The sequence below is a fragment of the Thamnophis sirtalis genome, unplaced genomic scaffold (assembly GCF_051295495.1).
Source record: "Thamnophis sirtalis isolate CommonGarterSnake01/CBP01778 unplaced genomic scaffold, rThaSir2_p1.2 scaffold_7, whole genome shotgun sequence".
In the NCBI taxonomy this organism is placed as follows: Eukaryota; Metazoa; Chordata; class Lepidosauria; order Squamata; family Natricidae; genus Thamnophis; species Thamnophis sirtalis.
Window position 1 is genome coordinate 38,205,658 of NW_028261387.1, and position 17,051 is coordinate 38,222,708.

Below are 17,051 nucleotides of genomic sequence, written 5' to 3' on the forward strand. Positions count from 1 at the left end.
TTCGTGCCCTGTGGAGTTTTCCCTATGTCTGCCAGGTCGCACCCATCCTGTGTGCGAGAAACTCTGCAGGGCGCGAAGGAAGGTGCTGGGGAGGTGCTGCCCCCGGAGCTCAAGGGTGGGCGGGTGGACTTTGTGAGCGGGCGCCTTTGTCTCCCAGGTTGCGCCCGTCCTGTGTGCGAGAAAGGCGCCCGCTTACCAGCCCGCGCCAGCCCGCTCACCCTTGGGCTCCGGGGGCAGCACCTTCCCAGCTCTGCCGCTGCCACGCTGCTTCCTTCTGCCCTGCGGAGTTTTCCCTGTGTCTGCCAGGTTGCGCCCGTCCTGTGTGCGAGAAAGGTGCCCGCTCGCCAGCCCGCGCCAGCCCGCTCACCCTTGGGCTCCAGGGGCAGCACCTTCCCAGCTCCGCCGCTGCCACACTGCTTCCTTTGCGCCCTGCGGAGTTTTCCCTGTGTCTGCCGGGTCGCGCCCATCCTGTGCGCGAGAAACTCCGCAGGGCGCGAAGGAAGGTGCTGCCCCTGGTGTTGGGCCTTTTTTTCGCCGTCAGCGGGGGATCGCCGGAGATGCCCACTGGCATATGGTGAGCGGGGTGCCTCCGAGGCAGGAAGGGAAACTAGTCCGGGCGCAGAAGTAGGGAAGGGAGGGAGCGCAGCGCTAATGGAGGATGCTCTTTCTCCGTCGCGATCTCCTCTTTTTATCTGTGACCACGAGCCGTTTCTTGTATGCTGCAAGGAGATGCAGAAGCCAAGAAGAGCCGGGCCTGCCTTCTCGCTACCCTCGCTTCGCCCCGGTCACCGGGGATGGGGACAGCTCTCCGCTAGACTCGCTGCCAAACTGGACGGGGAAAGGAGAAAACTGTTCCCACCAGCCGAAGTCAGAACCATGCTGTGACCAAAGTTTGGAGAAAAATGGTTTGTGTGTGTGTGTGTGTGTGTGTTTGTTTGTTTTTTTGTTTGTTTGTTTGAGCGAGGGATCCGGTAAGGGAACTGCGCCTATTTAGAAAAGGTAAATTATTGCAAACATGATCAGTCGAAGATAAGTATGGGGACAGGTTGGATGGTAGAGAGAAAGTGATAAAAGAGTGGGAGAGAGGAAGAAAAAAGAGGGGAGAGAGACAGAAAGAGACAGAGAAGGAGAGAGAAAGTGACAAAAAAGTGGGAAAGAAGGAGAGAGAAAGAAAGAAAAAGAGAAAGAGGGTAAGAGAGAGAGAGAGAAAGAGACAAAGAGGAGAGAGAAGGGAGAAGGAGAGAGAAAGTGATAGAAGAATGGAAAAGGAGGAGAAAGAGAAGAGAGACAAAGAGAAAGAGGGTGAGAGAGAGAAAGAGACAAAGGAGAGAGAAGGGAGAAGGAGAGAGAAACTGACAGAAGAATGGAAAAGAAAGAGAGAGAAAGAGAAGAGAGACAAAGAGAAAGAGGATGAGAGACAGAAAGAGACAAAGAGGAGAAGGGAGAAAGAAAGAATAAGTGAAGGAAGAATGGAAAAGAAGGAGAAAGAGAAGAGAGACAAAGAGAAAGAGGATGAGAGAGACAGAGAGAGAAGAGAGGAAGAGGAAAGAGTAGGAGAGAACATCTCATTTCAACCCTGAGGTGCAAATATTCTCTTTGATTGGTAATTTTATTTGCCCATTTACTATCCAATACTTTACAATCCCCCAAATCCTCCCCACTCCAGGGGAAGGATACTATGAAATCTATATTTCCTCCCCACTCCAGGGGAAGGATACTATGAAATCCCCAATTCCTCCCCACTCCAGGGGAAGGATACTATGAAATCCCCAATTCCTCCCCACTCCAGGGGAAGGTTACTATGAAATCCCCAATTCCTCCCCACTCCAGGGGAAGGATACTATGAAATCCACATTCCCTCCCCACTCCAGGGGAAGGTTACTATGAAATCCCCCAAATCCTCCCCACTCCAGGGGAAGGATACTATGAAATCTACATTTCCTCCCCACTCCAGGGGAAGGATACTATGAAATCCCCAATTCTTCCCCACTCCAGGGGAAGGATACTATGAAATCCCCCAAATCCTCCCCACTCCAGGGGAAGGATACTATGAAATCTATATTTCCTCCCCACTCCAGGGGAAGGATACTATGAAATCCACATTTCCTCCCCACTCCAGGGGAAGGATACTATGAAATCCCCAATTCCTCCCCACTCCAGGGGAAGGAGACTATGAAATCCCCACTGTCAAAGCGCACCTTTCCCACCTCGGATCGTGCCGCCACTTTATCTTCCTCCTCCTCCTCCTCCCCTTCCGCCCTCAGTAGCAGCAACGGCAGCCGGGCCGGGGAAGGGGCACTTTGGCAGGGCTTCCACAGCGCTGTGGAAGCCCTGTCAAAGCGCACCTTTCCCGCCTCGGATTGTGCCGCCACTTTATCTTCCTCCTCCTCCTCCTCCCCTTCCGCCCTCAGTAGCAGCAACGGCAGCCGGGCCGGGGAAGGGGCACTTTGGCAGGGCTTCTGCCGCGCCCCCAAGGACCGCTGACCTCACGCCGCCGCTTCTTCTTCTTCCCCGGCCTTCCCAGTTAGCTTGCTTGAAGCTCCGAGGAGGCGGGAGGAGGGTCGCAGGAGTGGAAGTGGGGGGAGGTCTCCCCGGCCGGGAAGAGCTGAGAGGCTGCCGGCCCCTTTCGCAGGAAAGTTAACTTTTCTTGGCGAAATCCTGCCCGCCCCCCCGCGTGGGTGAGTGGTCGGCTGTCCTCTTCCCGTAAGCCGCTCGGAGTTACCTGTGTGTGAGGTGGGCTGCCCTATGCATTTGCGTGTGTGCGCTGGAGAGAGAGTGAAAAAGAGAGGGAGAAATAATTATATTAATTAGATAGATCAATCTTTCTCCACCTTGGAGACTTGAAAGTGTGTGCACTTCAACTCCCAGAAAGGGAGTTGGGAGAAAGGGAGAAAGGAGGAGAGAATGAAAGGAAGATGGGGGAAAGAAGAAAGAGGTAAGGAGAGGAGGATGGAAAGGAGAGAAAGAGGGGGAGATAGGGTAGAAAGGGGAAGAGGAAGAGCAGGAGTAGGAGAAAGGTAAGGGAAGAAGGAAGGGAAAGGAGAGGAGGAAGGAGGAAAGTAGAGAAGGGAGGGAGGGAGAAAGGAAAGGAAAAGGAAAGGAGGATGGAAGGGAGAGAAAAGGAAGGAGAGAGGGTAGGAAGGGAAAGAGGAAGAGCAGGAGCAAAGGAGAGGTAAGGGAAGAAGGAAGGGGAAGGAGAGGAGGAAGGAAGAAAGTAGAGAAGGGAGAGAGGGTGAAAAGAAAGAGGTAAGGAGAGGAGGATGGAAAGGAGAGAAAGAGGAGGAGAGAGGGTAGGAAGGGGATGAGGAAGAGCAGGAGTAGGAGAAAGGTACAGGAAGAAGGAAGGGAAAGGAGAGCAGGAAGGAAGAAAGTAGAGAAGGGAGGAAGGGAGAAAAGAAAGGGAAAATAAGGTGGTGTTATAACAGGAGGAAGGGATGGTAAACAAAGCAACCCAAACTGTATATTATAACCTATTAAATGAAATAATAAATGTATAAGAATGATAAATGTTAAAACACTTGTAACCAAATGACATGCTATATGTGATGATGGGTTTTTTTCTTTTTGTTTTGTTTTGTTTTTATTGTTGTGGGTATGTGTCGTCTATGTAACAAAAAAAAATAAAAAAAGTTGATAGGCAAGAGGAAGGAGGAAGGAAGGAAAAAAGAAAAAGAGGGAGAGAGGAAAGAAGAAAAGATGGAACTAGAAAGGAAAGAAGGGAGGGAGGGAGGAAAGGGGAGACAGGGAAAGAGCAGAAAGACAGAGAAGGTGAAGGTAGATAGGCAGAAAGAAGGAAGAAGGAAGAAATAGGAAAGGAGGGAAGGAGGAAGGAACAGAAGCGAAGAGGAAGAGAGAAATGGAAAGAGCAGAAAGACAGAGAAGGTAGATAGGCAAAAGAAATGAAGCTGAAAGAATGGAAGGAGGAAGGAAGAGAAAAAAGGAGGAAGGGAGTGAGTGAGGAAAGAAGAGAGGATGGAAGGAGAAAGGAAGGAAGAGAGGGAAAGAGCAGAAGACAGATAAGGTGAAGGTAGATAAGCAAGAGGAATGAAGGAAGAAGTGAGGAGTCTCGAGGAGGGGGAAAACATTTAGTGACCAAAGTTACAATGGCATTGAAAAAAGTGACTGATGACCATTTTTCACACTTAGCGACCGTTGCGACCATTTTTCACACTTAGCGACCGTTGCAGCATCCTCATGGTCACGTGATCAAAATTTTGTTTGGCAACAGATTCGTATTTATGCTGGTTTCAGTGTCCTGGGGTGACCTTTTGACAAAAAAATTTTTTTTTAGTCAAGTCCCCCCCCCCCCCCCGGTCAAAGGCGTCCCTCTTTTCCAATCTGAAAATCTGGTCACCTTATAAATACATGCATGTAACTTGTTCCATGTAGTTTAATGTAAAGTAGGTATTGCTTCTGATACATTTCAACAATATGTAATCAAAAGTTGCTTTCTGTAATTGGTAAACCAAATTATACAGAGAGCTGTTGTTTTATTTTTGAAAGAGAATAAGGATATGGAGCCAGAGACTCTGAAGTGCCAGTTTAAATCTATTGGGATTGGGACCAAATGGGTGATTCAGCACAAAAAGAAAAGAAAGAATGCCTGAGTTAGCCTAGACCACTGTGCTGTGTTAAGGAAGGGTCATATCTATGCTAAAAACCCTTTTGTTACTGAAAACTGTTTTGCCAGTCATTTTTTTTTACATATTAGTAAATACAGCAGCATCTCTCTTTATTTTCCGCCCCACTCTGCCTGCCTTTGTCTATTCCTGTAGTTAAAAACTCTTCAGCCTTCCTCAAGGCACTACTATACAGTCTCAAATGTGCTGTTCCCATTTCAGTCTCTATCTTTCCTCTAACCATCTGTTCTATTTTGCTGCCATGGTGGCATCCTGATTTAGGGTGTGCCGAGCATATTAAGCACAGCTATTGGATAAGCTTTGCTGTTGTCCCGCTCTCTCATTGGTATCCAGTACGAAGTCATCAGCCAATCATATCCTTGTAGGACTGACCAAGCTGCTATCCCAAAGCAGGAGGCAGAACCAGGAAGAGAGAGAGGTTTCTTTGCTAATATTGGCAGATAGTTTGGTGATGTAAAGAGAGAAAGATAATTTTCTCCATCTGCTTGTTGCTGTTTCTGTGTCTCCATGTTTTGTTTCCCCTCATCCAGTTGCTAACAGCAGTGCTTTTACCTTTCCTTTTATCTCTTGGTTTGCTTATTCTAATTTTTAGCTTGGCTGTGAATACAATTTAAATCCTGATCCTCTTTGGCTTCCTTGCCATTTACATTTGTAAGTACCCAGCCTTATCATTTTTAGACAACAGTTGCTTTGTGTAATTTCTTGCCTCAGGAGCAAAAACAGTAAAGTTCACTGGTCTCAGATAGGTAGATTCTGTTTCTAATACAAATGCTGCATTCCTCTTGGCTTCACTAAAAAAAAATACACAAGCTGTTTAGGAAATTGTGCCTTGTTCAACTAAAATATTAGATGCTACTGATCTGCATCTGATGCAATGCATCCATCAGGAACCCTAGAAAACTATAATACTAGATCTTTTCCAGTCATAAAGCTGGGCTCTGCTTTTGTGTTTAATTCACTTGCTGCCATAGTTGGTTTTTCTTGCAAACTCTTGCATCTCCAAATTAACTTGTCTCCCAATTGCTTCACTTAGAACTCTAAGGAAATAAGCCTTTGAGCAATGCTATTTCAACTGCTTTCTCTGACATGCTTTTTTAAAAAACCAGCCAGCCTCAGAATATACTGATATTCATTGTGCAAGGAAGAATTAAATTAAATTCCTTGTAGATCTGCATTTGTGATTGCCATGTTGTGGCATTTTCCTGGAGAGTTCAGTCTGTTATCGCTATGTGGGAAGTTATCATCCAGCCCTCTCCCAGAAAAATGAAATATCGTAGGAAATATTGAAAAGGCAGAATATTTCTCTGGATGTGAAAAGAAAGAAACATGTTTTAAAAGACAGAATAGTTGCCTGTAGCTTTCTGCCCACCCCCACTTTGTCAATGGGCCATTAAGATGGCCAGGCTAGCCCACTTTACATAATAAAGACTTCACCAGAAGCTACAGAAAGGCATGATAATATACTCCACTGACCACAAGGCAACTGAGAACTCATCACAGCCTAGAGAGTAGCCCCCTTCATGGCATCTTGGGAGTCTGACAACCAGTCAGAATACATTTCTTACACAGGAACAGGAAACAGAGAGGTGGGACTAAACAGGGTATAAAAAGCCTAGCAAGCCCCTTCCTCAGCCCTTCTCTCTTCTTCTTCACCAACATTGAACCATGTGATCACCTTTTCTGTACAGGGCTCAAGCCATGTGGCTCTGTCCAACAATAAACCATCTTTCCAAGCAGCCTCCATGTCTCCAGTGTCTTCTTCCCCACTTGGAGCTGAACCCAGAAGGACATTTCTTTCAACAGCTATTTTCTCAACTTGATACTTCACAGTGTTGTGTCAAACCGGTCCATTAACTGGCGACAGCTTTCAGGACTCTTACTGTCAGTGAGTGTTTCCATTCCCTTTATGGCTTATGAGCAGCATTGTTGCATATCCTCTTTCATTTAAAGTTCTGACTACACTATCCTTAATGCAGAATGGAAGTGATTTGCGATGTGTGTTGCCCTAGTAGCAGTTCCCAAGCAGTTTATAGCTATTGTCAGGGTTGCACCAAGAAATGTTATTGGACTGATCTTTGTTTGACCTGGGAAAAGGTGGTGGGTGCATTTTATGACTGCATCATTTTTATTTATGTGAATTGATTATTCCTACCAATCCTCAGGCAGTTGCAGGGTGCCAAATAATTATTAATGAATTAGGCACATGTGCTTTCTAGTTTTTATGTAGCCTCTAAAGCATCTGTTTTGTGAAGCACATTAGGCTTAAAATGGTCTGTTTAATTAAACTGGAGGAAAAGTTCTGGGGCTATATTTTAATTGACTTTGACAACATTTCAGGAAACCTAATAGGAGAATGCAGCCCAGAGACTACAAGACATTTTTGCTAGCTCTCTGGGGATTTAAAGCAACAAATTATATTCAGCAGCCAGATGGGCTTGTTCCAAATTGAAAAAGCTACTGCCGATGAAAACTTTTGATTTTTATATAGAGAAAATAAGAAAGATTGCTCTAATTTGAGTGTTGTTGGAGAACAGGCTGTCTCATTTGACTCGCAAAATTGTAAAGTAAACAAAAGCAATTTCAGGAAAGACCTTTATAAATGTCAAATGTTCAGTGGCAAGGAAAAATATAGTCTTAGGAAATAATACTTGAACTAATATCCAATTAAGCATTTCTCTAGAAGAGTGCATGAAATGTTTTTCTATTTCTCATTCCATAGACTTCTTGGTTACTATAGCTGCGGTGTGTCATACAGTACTGAAAGTATTTCCTTGAAGAATTTTCATGGAAATATCATGGAAGCATTTCAGGTTGCTGTCTATACAATTAATTTATGTGGAAAAATCCAAGATTCTTTGGTGTACTGTCTGCTGCTTCATATGATGTCTGCACAGATTTTACTGCTTTCGTACTAAACTGCTTCCATTAGGGAAATATGACAGTTTTGAGAAAGCAGATACATTATTTACTGTGTGTTTATAATTCTATTCTGTGACAAATCCCAAACCTCTTTCAAGAATGCAATTAAAAGTATAAATTCTTCAATGACAAATTGTTATCATATTATCACAGATATTTGTAATATTTTTAACATTTTATATTTCAAGGGATTGCTTTACACATGTACAAAGTTTTGCCTGTTATAAAATCCGCAGCACTCTTGGGCCACCATATGAATGTCTTTATTGTTGGCCTCCTCAGACTCTTTCTTCTTCCCATTGAGTTGGCTATTGTTCCTCCAACTCATCAGTAGAAAGATTAGAAAAGAGTTGGCCAAAACCTTTCCCTTTCTTGCACTTGTCTTGTGCTATTTCCTTTGTGCAATGGGAAAAAAAATGATAAATCTTATTTCCCTTACCAAGTTATATGAAGGTGGGTGGTGGCTCAGTGGATAAGACACTGAGCTTGTCAATCAGAAGGTTGGCAGTTCAGTGGTTCGAATCGTAACGAGGTGAGCTCCCATTATTTTAAGGTGACCAGATTTTCAGATTGGTAAAGAGGGACACCTTTGACCGGGGGAGGGGGGGGCTTGATTAAAAATTTTATACGGAGCAACAAAAATTTTCATACAATGCAAAAATAGTATTGTAATTTTTTTTTATTTCAACATAACTACAATTTACAAATATAAATTGTAACTGTTGCCAAACATCAAAATTTTGATCACGTGACCATGAGGATGCTGCAATGGTCGCTAAGTGTGAAAATGGTCGCTAAGTTGAAAAATGGTCGCTAAGTTGAAAAATGGTCATCAGTCATTTTTTTCAATGCCATTGTAACTTTGGTCACTAAATCCATTATACTACCTTTCTTGCCACAGTTCTTAAGTGAATAACTGCAACTGATAAGTTAGTAACATAAGTGAATCTGTTTTCCCCATTTGACTTTGTCAAAAGGTCACACAAGGCATTACATGACCCCAGAACACTGAAACCATCATAAATACGAATCTGGTGCCAAACATCAAAATTTTGATCACGTGAGGATGCTGCAATGGTCGCTAAGTGTGGAAATGGTCGCTAAGTGTGAAAAATGGTCATCGGTCACTTTTTTCAATGCCACTAAACTTTGGTCACTAAATGAACTGTTTGAAAGCTAAGGCTAGCTTGCATTATAATGCCTTATGCTAGCTTACATTTTCAAGAGAGAGAAGCTAAACTCCTTATTAGAACTGAAATAGAAATGAGTAGAGGAGTAGAGTAGAGTAGAGTAGAGTAGAGTAGAGTAGAGTAGAGTAGAGTAGAGTAGAGTAGAGTAGAATAGTTTATTAGCCAAGTGTGATTGGACACACAAGGAATTTGTCTTTGGTGAATATGCTCTCAGTGTACATAAAGAAAAATAAAATAGAATACATTCATCAAGAATCATAAGCTACAACACAGTGATAGTCATAGGTTACTAATAAGCAATCAAATTATACTAGGAAACAAATTATTGGATTTTCTTTCAAAGAAACTCAGTATGTGCTTCCTGATTATTAAAAGTGCAAATTCAGTGTCAATGACTCCTGACTATTTAAAAAAAGATTCCACACAGAATAAAACTATTTTAAAAAATCCTATGCACAATAAATAAAATATTATTTTAAAATACATAAAAAATAAAAGAAAAAAACCCGGCTCACTTACCAGCAGGCAGGCACCCCAAGTCAATCCAGAATGATGTAGATGTTAATACAAAGAACTGAGCAAATTAAAATGGTGAAATTAGTCCCAGGGAAATATTTTTCAAAGAAACCTTGTAACATTTTTCCCACACGAGCCGACCTCCAACCTCCGTGCCCCTCCTCTCCGGGAAATCCAGGAAGGAACAGTCACTACTTCTCTAGCCAAAGTATTTCCTGGAGCTCTATGGTACTGGGTCATCTTTTCTTATAAAAGGAAGTAAAAGGGGCGGGGTGGGTTCCGTTTTGTTGCTTTAACCTTTTAGTATCTTCAATGAAAGTACTGAGACATAGAGAGGGGTTATACAGAGTGTCTTTTGTCTTGCCCCGGTTAGGATTTCTTAAGCAAATCCACTGCGCTGCTAAATTGTTAGAAATTGTGACTGTCCCGCCAAAATCGGGACGTCTGGTCACCTTACATTACTTGCCCCAGCTTCTGCCAACCTAGAAGTTCGAAAGCACGTAAAAAATGCAAGTAGAAAAATAGGGATCACTTTGGTGGGAAGTGATACCACCAAAGTGATCCCACTCCCCACTCTTGGTCATGCTGACCACATGACTGTGGGGACATCTTTGGACAGTGCTGGCTCCTCGGCTTAGAAATGGAGATGAGCACTTCCCCCTAGAGCGTGAAATGACTAGCATGCATGTGCAGGGGAACCTTTACCTTTAAGCTTTACTCCACCAGTAGATGTTCTTCTCTCTGGACCTGTGTGAGATATTCCTGTCTCTTTCCTCCACTTTTCATTGGAATTGACCCAGTTTTGTTTCATGATGACTAAGATATCTAGATTGCAACTTCAAACATTGCTTGCCTCTCCCTTTATTTTTTTCTGAAATAAACAGAAATACAAGTAAATGATGAGAATTTAGAATAGATTTTGGCAACAGGGCGCAACATATTGATCAGTATGTATAAGCTTATGGAATTAAACTTGAAACTAGTCACAATGATTTATTTCAGTGTGATGCATAACCTGATGAAAGCATTTAATAAAGTTTGTGCAAATTTTAAAAAGTAACTCTAACAGAAGCACAAGATCATTTTTTAATTTTAGTGTTGAAGCATCTTTAAAGATTTATTTTTGAAATGCAATTCTGTTTTGGACTGCCAGCCACACTGATCTTCTTTGACTGGAATTTATTTATGTTTATTTATTAAATATTAGCATGCTGCTTCTCATTTGTGTACATTATGAATAATACTTTTAATGTTGGGAAATGATGCAACACTTTTGTTTATTACAGATGGTTTTTTCATGGTAACTAGTAGTTCACAGCTACGTAGTTAAAAACCACATTGCTTTCTCTTTACATTTCTTCTAATAATTGGAAACAGTAATTCAGCTTATCCCTTATGTTATTTTCAAAGATGGGCAATACTAAGCCTCCATGGCAAATGAAGACATGCAGAAGATAGGGTAGATGCTGCTGCTGCAAACAAATGTCATAGCTAATATGGGTGTTAAAGTGTCTCTGTTGGTTTCTCTGTTCTTAACAGGGCCCCTTGGACATATGGAATTTGCCAAACACTTAAATCTCCCTAAACTGGAGAACTGTAGATTTAGGTTGTAATGAGACTTATAGAAATTGGGGGGGGGGGGGGGGGAACTATCGAACTTCTATTGATGCTATGTTTTCTTTTTTAACATTCATTTTCAATTCACAAATCAGTATAGATTGTCATTTTTATAAATCAGCTTGTCCTTGTTGAGAACATAGTGTGCATATCCAAATATTAATTGGAGAGGATATGCACACTTAATTGCATGTGCATAGCTTATAATTTGCTTCTCTTCAGGGGAGGAGGTGCTTTGACTTTTAAATATTCTAACCAGCCTGTGTAACACTTTGAACATCAGTATAAAGAGAGCAGGGAAAGTAATGTGCTGGGATCGTCAACTGTCACGCCTTTTGCTTCGTTGGCTTGCTTTTAACCAAAGAGAAGCAGAGAAACTGGACAAATCGATCTTTCTGAATTCCCATGTGCAATTATCTCTTCAACTAGTGAGCAGCCAAGAGTTTAATGGTTAGAGCTGTGTGTAAATCCTCAAAGAGAGTCTGGCTTCAATTGAGCCTTTGCCAAAAGGTTCTTTCAATGTGGCTCTACAAAGCAAAGCACGTTCATATGCAGAAGACATTTCAGTTGAAGTGAAGAGGGCGGGTAAAGCTTTGATTGGTGACATCAAGTCAGAACACTTTGCTTTTCTACTTCCACTCTCCATTTTGTTCCAGCAGTTGCAGTTAGCGTGGCTCTGTAAAGTAGTGTCACTTTGCGCAACTTGGTTAAACTTTCCCCAGAATATGTTGCAGTTTCTATTAATCAGAATATCAAGCGTATTTTGAAAAAGTGAATAGCCGGTATTAGAAAGCCAGTTTGGTGCAGTGGTTTAAGTCACCATGCCAGAAACCAGGAAACAACAACTTTAATTCTGCCTTGAGCACAAAGCCAACTGGGTGACTAGTGACTTTTTCCTGGGGTGGGCTTCAAAAATTTTAGCAAGGGGTTCTCTGCCCAGTTGCTAGGTGGGTGTGACCATGGTGGGCGGGACCTAGTCGGCCTCTTGCACCATGGTGGTGGGGGGTGTTTTCGCCCTCCCAGGGCTTGGAGGCTTTCCTTGAAACTCTGGGAGGGTGAAAACAGCTTCCCCAGGCTCTGGAGGCCTTCTGGAGGCCATAAACAGGCCCGATTCCGGCCTTCTGGAATTTCTGGTAGGCCCGTCAAACTGAAAATAAGTTAATCAACTAAAATGAGCAAACTACCTCAAACCCTCAAATAGTAGAGCCGAGGTAGCGCAGTGATTAGAGTGCAGTACTGCAGACTGCTCAAGGTTGACTCAGCCTTCCATCCTTCCGAGGTGGGTAAAATAAGGACCCAGATTGTTGGGGGCAATATGCTGACTCTGTAAACCACTTAGAGAGGGCTGTAAATGCACTATAAAGAGGTATATAAGTCCAAGTGTTGTTGCTATTACTATTGCTAAATAGATTACCCCAGTGGTGGGTTGCAAATCCTGTTCCAACCGGTATGGTGGGAATGGGGCTGGCGGCATCCTCATGGATACGTGCAGTGCGCGCATGCATCCTAGTGCCTCCGTGACGCTCCAGCTGCTCCGCAGAGCATCACGGAGGCGGTGTATGCGCCATGCACCTGCGCAGAAGCCTTTAAACACTGGTAAGAAGCACGGGCAGGGGGGTGGGCTCTCTGGAGCACTGTACCAGAATGGTATCCAGTGCTCCAGGCTGGCTCCGGTACGCCCATACCGGGACATACCACCTGCAACCCACCACTGGATTACCCACACCTAAAACGCATATAGAAAGATAAGGCCTAAAAACACAGACACAGTTAATTAAATTAGGTCTCCCAACGGAAATGCATCTTCACAAGAATAAACACCATAGACACACATACAGACACACACACACACACACACACACATCACCCTAGAATCAACACATAGACACTTCCACACCCTGGACAAGCTTCCCTATCAAAATCTGTTTTTTGTTGTTAGTTGCGAAGTTGTGTCCGACCCATCGCGACACCATGGACAATGTTCCTCCAGGCTTCCTGTCCTCTACCATCCTCTGGAGTCCATTAAGCTGACGCCTACTGCTTCGGTGACTCCATCCAGCCCCCTCATTCTCTGTTGTCCCTTGCACCCCTTTTGCCCTCAATCGTTCCCAGCATTAGGCTCTTCTCCAGTGAGTCCTTCCTTCTCATTAGGTGGCCAGTTTCATCTTCAGGATCTGGCCTTCTAAAGAGCAGTCAGGGTTGATCTCCTCTAGGACTGATCGATTTGATCACCTTGCAGTCCAAGGGACTCACAGGAGTCCTCTCCAACACCAGCACCATTCTCCAGCAAAATCTGCTACTGTGCTCATTTCTCTGCAGCTGCCCCTACAGGCAAACTGTTTTGCTTTTAGGAATAAATATTTCTTCTTTCTTCACAGCTGTGTGGATCTCATTTTGATTTATTCTTGCCAGCCCCGGCTCGAGTTGGAACCCCAAATTATTCTTCTGACAGTGTGTTAAGTCTGATGCCATTTTGTCTAGCTCAGATATTGTAGCTAAAAGTCTTGAGCCAGCCTTGGAATATAGGGAGATGATAAACAGATCATCTCCTTGAATGATTTGAAATCTTAAGAATACTTTTGCAAGCCAGCTGAAATGACAATTGTTATCAATATTTTCATCTTCCGTAATACACTTTGAGAACAGGGAAGCCAGAGGTATCTTCTGGTTTATTGATTTGAATAATTTTGTATTTAACTTTTGTTCTTTTAAAAGTGAAAACAAAATGTGAAAATGTCACCAGCATTTTAACATTTGGCATTTAATATTTCAACTATCCTAATTTTAGCTTTAAAATGCCGTTAGGATAAAGATCCTACCCATGGCCTGTGACATGATTTGGCCTCATTCACTGACCTTCCCAATTGCTAAGTGTAGCCCTTGGCTTTCAGGAGAGGCTGATTATTTTTGCTTCGTGGCAAAGCAGAAAGCACTTCAACAGGTCCCAGGCAGTAGGTAGCAGAAGGGCAAATTGTTATAATGGAACAATAAACTGGGCTACAAGACAGTTGTAAAGAGCTTGAGAAAGGGGAATGGAGAGGAAAATGGCCTGAAAGAAATGCGGTAAGATGCGAGAGGCAAGATCAGCCTTGGACACTGATACTTAAGGATCGCGAGGGAAGTGGTCAGCCTAAGGATAATCAGAGCAAAAGTGGGAGAGCTGAGATTTTGATGCTGGTAGGCTGCTAAACTCAAAGAAATGGGAAACAGGAGAATTAGGGCAATGATGGCTAAGCTTTTTCTAAAGGTAAGCTATCATGCACGTGTGCGTGCCCACCCATCTGCACAGGTGCAAGTGAGCCCCCATCTGAGTATGTGCAAGTGACCCCACCACCATGTATGCGCGAGCGACCCCTGCATGCGCAGGGGGGGGGACTTTTGCTTTCCCCAAGATCTGGAAGCTTTCCTTAAGCCTGGGGAGGGCGAAAAACAAGCCCAATGGGCCAACTGGAAGTTTGGAAAGGAACTTCCGGTTGATCTCTTGGGCCTGTTTTTTGCCCTCTCTAGGCTCCAGAGACTTTCCTGAAGCCTGTGTAAGGCAAAAACTGCCTCCCCCGGCCCTCTGGAAGGCCGAAAATTACCTGGCCAGTGTGTGTACCAGCTCTGAGAGCTGCCAAGGGCTGCCGTGCCAGCAAATATGGCTCCGTGTGCCACCTGTGGCACACATGCCATAGGTTTGCCCTCACGGAACTAGGGAAAAGAATTCCTTAGCCCTGTGATCGGGGCCAGAAAGTTATTGGTGAGAGGGTCATTGATGGGCCCTAAAAATTGAGAACAAGAAGTACTGAGAAAAGAGCTACTTTCTTTAATTCACAAAAAACTGCCAATCCAATTAGGTCAAAGAGTGTTTATCATGAGGTAGTCTCAAGCTCTTGGTGTCTGAGCTGAGTTTTAAAATGCCAGGAAGTGACAGTGAAGCAATGAAGGAAAACCTTTGAACTGGAAAGCCTGGTTGTGCTCCATCTGCATGTGACTGTTGTTTTGAAGTCCCTCTTCCTAAGCAGAAAGAGTATAATGGAGCCTCTCATGGGGGAAATCATGCAGTGATAGCTGGGATCTGAGCCAGGGGTGGGTTACTGCCGGCATTATTGCCGGTTCAGTGTGTGCGTACTTCGCGTGCACAGTTGCCTGTAAATAGGTCTGTGCATGTGCAAAACAATAAAACATTTAAAAATGCCAGAAAAACATGCTGCGGTGACTGGGGAACTGGTTTGGAGGCATGGCAAGCATGGGTCGCTGCTGGTTCTGTGACACAGGCCAACATTCCACCATCAGTTAGCCCAAACAGGTACGAACTGGTAGCAACCCACCTCTGATCTGAGCAGTAGGGAGGCTGAAACCTGGCCACTCAGTAGACACTTTTTAAGTATGTTCTAATCTCATTTTAGCCCCTGGTCAGGCACCAGGAGCCTCCTGTGCCATCCACCATTCTTGATCATGATTTAGTTGTTTGGAAGCTTTTGCCTCTTAATTATTTATAACATATTTAACAATTTATGTCTTCAAACTTCAGAATTTCCCCAAGCTTGCATGTACTTGCTTCTTGCATGTCAGTGGTACCGTCTGCTGCATAAAATGAAAATGAATTTGCTATTAGTAAATGGGATATTTACACATTCAGTGAGTGCAGAAAAGATGTATGCCCTTCCATTTCCCCCTCTTCAAATTGTACCAACTCATTTTGAATCTAGTAACTCTTTTCCCTGATATTTCTTTTCCAAAGGCCACACTACACACCATTTTAGTTACTTAATTCTAGCCTTGGGTACAGGAAGTTGATCTCCTCAAATAAAGTGATTTCCCTTGTTCAGGGGTGTCAAACTCAAGGCCTGGGGACCGCATCCGGCCCTTGGGGTGCTTAGATCTGACCCGCAGGGCCACCCTGAAACAGCCCATTTTCGCTCGTAGAGCTCTCAGGCCACCACAGGCACCCCTGACACAAGTGACATATAGCTGGCTACTCCACCCTGCCTTCCGAGGTCAAACACAATGCTGATGCAGCCCTCAATGAAATTGAGTTTGACACCCCTGCCCTAGATAGAGGAGTTGGGAATCCCTTTGACGGTGTTTTCAGTCTTGATTGCCTGTTTGCTTGGCCTCTATTTGTTCCTTGGTCCCCCAAAAGTAGCCTATTAAGACAAACCATGCAATTTGTGAGCATAGGACCCTGATCAGCTGAGTGCAGTCTCCTCTGCTGGTGTTTTATTTCTTAATCATGTCCCCTAACAATGGCAATAATAATCTGTTGCCCTTTCAATTTCAAACTTCATCTCCCTTCAACCAAACTAAGTTACTTGCCTCCAGTTCCAGATAGTTGGAAGGCTCTCACAGGAATCTTGATACCAATGATTTGAGAACTCTCAATATGGCAAGGAAAGAATCCGTAGACATATTGAAGCTTGTCAGATACCTAAAGGGCTGCCACAAAGAAGGGGTCAAACTATTCTCCAAAGCACCTGAAGGCAGAACAAAAAGCAATGTTAGAATGGTTAATCAGTGGATCAGTTTGCCTTCAGAAGTTATGGGTACTCCATCACTGGAGGTTTTTAAGAAGAGATTGAGCAACTATTTGAAATAATATGGGATCTCCTTGTGAGGAGAGGGTTGGACTAGAAGACCTCTGTGGTCCCTTCCAACTCTATTATTCTATTGGTTCTTTGGATTTTTAAAAAAATATTTTGCTTCTAGTTGCTCTTTTGGGGCTTAGAAATCATTGGTATCAAGCTGGAAAACTCATGGAAATGTGGGAAAAGAGTTACTTGGTAGTCCAAAAAGTGCTTTTCCCCCAAAAAAGCAACTGGACTTTGTCAATTGGACAACCGTGACCTGGATGACTGAGAATCTCAATACACACAGAGTTACTTGGTGTTCTGACCTAGGCTTCCAAGAGCATGAAGCCAACTCCTCGTCTGTCAGCCTCTGCTTTGCTGCTGCTTTGGCTGCCATTGAAACGGGGAGGGAAGGCATGGTATTTGGGAGGGGTTTACTAATTGTGCTGGAGGAAGATTCTGGAGTTCTGCTGCCTGTCGGACTGCGCATGCGGAGGAGGTTCCTGCCAAGGCCAACGGCACCGACATTCCATCTTGGTGATGCCTTTCGAAGTTATCTCACACCTGACACTTGGGAGAATTATGATTGGATTGCAACTGGGATGCCAAGGGGTGGGGAA

General features: G+C 43.9%; 1 long non-coding RNA gene across 1 annotated transcript in view; it reads right to left on the reverse strand.

Moving 5' to 3' along the window:
• Positions 1–2,484: 2,484 nt before the first annotated feature.
• Positions 2,485–17,051, reverse strand: part of LOC148044610 (uncharacterized) — a 67,766-nt gene continuing 53,199 nt past the window's right edge. Inside the window, exons 2-4 of the long non-coding RNA XR_015697389.1 lie at positions 9,971–10,136; positions 9,269–9,323; positions 2,485–2,764 (exon numbers count right to left, since the gene is read on the reverse strand). This is a non-coding gene — a long non-coding RNA (uncharacterized LOC148044610). The remainder of the gene's footprint in view (positions 2,765–9,268; positions 9,324–9,970; positions 10,137–17,051) is intronic.